Source organism: Priapulus caudatus, unplaced genomic scaffold, assembly GCF_000485595.1.
Source record: "Priapulus caudatus unplaced genomic scaffold, Priapulus_caudatus-5.0.1 Scaffold105, whole genome shotgun sequence".
Lineage (NCBI taxonomy): Eukaryota > Metazoa > Priapulida > Priapulimorpha > Priapulimorphida > Priapulidae > Priapulus > Priapulus caudatus.
Genome location: NW_014577166.1, coordinates 443,643 through 447,756, shown reverse-complemented (window position 1 = coordinate 447,756; position 4,114 = coordinate 443,643).

Here is a 4,114-nt window from a genome sequence, read left to right as displayed (position 1 = left end):
GGCAGAGGAGAGAGATGGGAGGAGAGAGAGGGAGAGAGGAGAGACGAGAGAGGAGAGCAGACGAGAGCAGATTAACCGAGACGACGAGGAGCAGAGGAGCCCCCAGAACGACGAGATCGAGAGAGACGACCGACCCCCTCCGGAGACGCGAGAAGAGGGATCGACCGAGATCGGCGAGAGACGAGAGAGAGAGGCAGTGTGTACGTAGGCGCACCACACACACGCACACGATACGCTCGCTGTGAGAATTGATTACGCGGACGACAAAAAAAACAATGCGAGGGTTTTATCGGCTTATCGCCGTGTTTTCTGCGCGCCACGCGTCTGGCTTCAGTTAAAGTCGACGTTAGATGCGTCTTACCTCTTATTATCGGAGCGGATCCGTTTCGGACCGCGTGGCTGCCTTTTGTCCGCCGCTGCGTCGCCGGGACGATAATTTTTGTTGAGGATATTAATTAACAAAGAAGATTAAATATTTTTGTGGTAATGTGTAATTAAAGTTAATTTAATTTGATGTCTGTTTTACGAGATTAGCCCCCGCCAGCTGCGTGTGCCGGAGAGCGCATTGTCTTCCCCGAGAAATGTCCTTTGTCAGTGTTTGATAAATGTGCAATTAGCGTCTAATGGTGTTAAGAAGGGGGATCAGGGGTATGAAGCCCAGCTTCAGGTTGCCACTAACTAGGGGAGCTGGGGGTTAACGTACCGCCATCCCTGTCACGAGATATATACTGTCATATTCCGATGAACGTAATTCGTGGCAGCTCTCAGCGCAGGAGCACCGCGTGGTGACACCGGCGACGTTTATTGACAGCTCCGGTGCATTTGATACGGATGACTTGACAGTTGCTGTGCAGCCCCTTTCTAATTAATGAGGGATACGCGTTCTTGCTATATATACTGTATTATCATCTCCCTCTTTTTCCACTTCATGCTGTCATTGCCTGCAACGCCCCCGCACCGTGAGAGACGTATTTTACGATCGGACGTTTTCGCGTTCATGTTGGGGCTTCAGTACAAACAAGAAGCAGCACATTCTCCGATTTACAGTTTTCGCGTCTATAGCTGTTGCATTTCGATTGGAAATCCTCTAACTAAATAGAGCCGAGGTTGACTCTCGTGTGCGTCCCATGCGGTTAGCAGACGACTGCGTACACTGCTACCGCCGCCGCAAAAGAGAGAGAGTGTGGGAGGGTGAGGAGAGAAACAGAGAGTGAGAGGGAGAGGAGTGAGTGCAAGAGAGAGAAGAGACATAGCGAGAGAAAGAGAAATAAATAAAGAATGAAAGAGAGAGAAAGAGAGAAAGAGATAAGGGAAGAGAGAGAGAGAGAGCAAGCGAGGAAGCGCGAGAGACAGGGAGAGAAAGAGCAAGAGAGAGAGAGAGAAAGCGAGAGATAGAGAGCGCGCGAGAGAGGGAGAGAGCGAGACAGATAGAACCAGAGAAAGGAAAACCCGCAAGCTCCGTGAAACGCGCTGCGCGGATTTTCATCGACGTGTGTCAACAGAGAGAGAATTCTCGGCAGACGGAAGAATTGAATCGGCAGACTTCGTCGAATCTCTAGCGAGCAGCATATCAGTGTTTGTTGCAAATATTGGCCGTTGTTTTTCTTGGATCGTTGAGCCGGAGAGCGGCGGCGGCGGCGCGAGTCGTGAGATGCCAATTAGTGATATCTAATGCCGTGACACGGGTTGTCTTTCTTTGATGCCGTTATAACTGCGTCTCTCTGTTACGAGGAGATCCCGCAAAAATTCGTGCGTCGAGCGGGAAGTGTGTGTCTGTGTGTGAGGGCGCGAGCAAGTGTGTGTGCGCACATGCGTTCGTGCGGGCGTGTGTGCGTAGGTTCGTACGTGTGTGCGCGCAGGCGTGTGTATGTGTGTGTGTGTGTGCGTGCATGACTGGCGGATAATCGGACGTTGTTGGGAACAGGCCCGCCACGCCTCTACGGAGAAGGCTGCATAATTAAGTCTGCCGTGTGTTCGTTAGTCGCATGTAGCAGGGAGAGAGCTGTTTGTTGCTGATTTCCCTCGAGTCATAATCGAGTCATGAGCGAGAGGAATTCCCGTCTGAAGTCTGTCTGCAGTAGAGAGAGTTGTGCTGCTGCGGCAAAGCACGCGGGCTAATTGCAGTAAGAGCTAGTTCTTCTAATTACGCATAATATTTCCACGCGTGATTGTCATCAGATGGCGTGCGTACAGCGGTTAACTAAATGTAGTAGAGAGAAATTAACGCGCTGTGTGCATGTGTGTACGATGAGGGGTAGGTGTCGGTGAGTATGAGTAAGTGCAGGCGTTACCAGATCTTCGATCATTGGTGGGTGGATAGTCCCTTCAGACCCTATATTCTCTGTGTGTGTGTGTGTGTGTGTGTGTGTGTGTGTGTGCGTGCGTGTGTGCGTGCGTGCGTGCGCGTCACGCACCTTGCGGAAGCGGATAATATATAATATATCGCTTCTCTTTCTCTCTCTCCCATCTGCGCCGACCATAATAGACGACATGAAGTCAAAACATCGTTGCCTCACTTATCACCCAGTCTTATATTTTTTCTTTGATATGGAGTTTGCGCACACACCACACACACACGCCACGCACCACGCAGACACTGCACGCGTGCAACACCCATCACACACACACACACACACACACCACAACACCAACACAGCATCACAACACAACACACACACAACACACACACGCGCGCTGCCGACGGCGCACGCAGGCTTGCACGGTGTGCAAATATTCATCGCAACGATCCCTTTATATTCAGATAAATCATCGAGATTCGTGTTCAATCTACTGGGAGATGTTTTCGCAGATTTGCAATGGATAAGGAAAACAGACGGGAGGATGCAGATAGTCCGTTCACGCGCGGCTGTGCAGGCAGCAGCCGGCGCGTACGTCTCCCACAACCAATATTCAAATACACGCCCGGTTAGTATCGGCTGAATTGCAGCTGAATTACAGCTCGAGGCTGCGAGGACGATTCCGCGCAGTTCGGTAATGAAAAAGTGTGTTCTCTGTGGCGAAATTTGCGGAGAGAAAATAGTTGTCGTACTGTTGTCCGAAGAGGGTAGTCCTGTGGCATCACGAATACACCAGGGCCTACATACCCACGTACGTACAGTACCGCATATCGCTCTCTCTAAAAGCCCACGCAGCCAGGAATGTTCGTCACAGCCTCCAGCGGCAGAAAAATCACCGGAGTGGTTGAAGGAGAAATGCCGAAGGGAGATCCTCGTCGAACCACACACTCGTGCATCATACACACTACGTAGCTTCCAATCCTCCTCCCTCCACACAATCGGCCGCTGCTGCTGACGGCACGGTGAAAAAACTCGCAAGGTATGTTTTGACGACAAGCCGTTCTTTTTATTTCACTCTACGCCGCTAGAGTGGCAGCGTCGATAAGACGCGAATGCCATACGTGGGCTGTGGACAGAGAGCGCCGACATAAAATGCTACTCCGGGGCATTACACCTGCACCGGCACATATTGCAGCGAGCAATCTGCTCTCTCTCTCCTCTCTCCCTCGGTAGTCTCTCTCTCTCTCCGTGCTCTTCTCTCTCTCTCATCTCTCTCTCCCTCTCCTCTCCTCTCCCGCTCCCTCTCCTCTCTGCGCCACCCCTCTCTCTCATCCCTCTCTCTCTCTCTCTCCCATCGTAGTGTAGTCAGGTCCGCAGTTAGTCAGTACAGTTATGTACCCTTCCGAGTGGATTTTGAATAGCAGCTGGCAACGAGGCAATGCTGGACTGAACGGCAGACAAAATGCACGCCGCCTGACGCTAAATGTCATGAAGAAAGAACACGTATACAGCAGCAGAGGAGAGAGGTAGCCGTGAAAGAAGGGAGTGAGTGATTGATGTAAGTAGAGCCGAAATATACATGCACACGGAGTCAGCGCGATCCGATCGGAGGGACGGAACGGGCGACAAACTGACGGACGGGTAGGCGGACGGACGGACTGACGGACGGACGGAAGGACAGACAGACCGATCGACCAGACAGACAGACAGAAACGATCGCTCAGACAGAACCGAGCAGACAGTACACAGAGAACGGACGGGGTTGGGAGTAGAAGAGGGGGAAGAGGAGAGCGAGGAGGGCGAGAACGAGAAAGAGT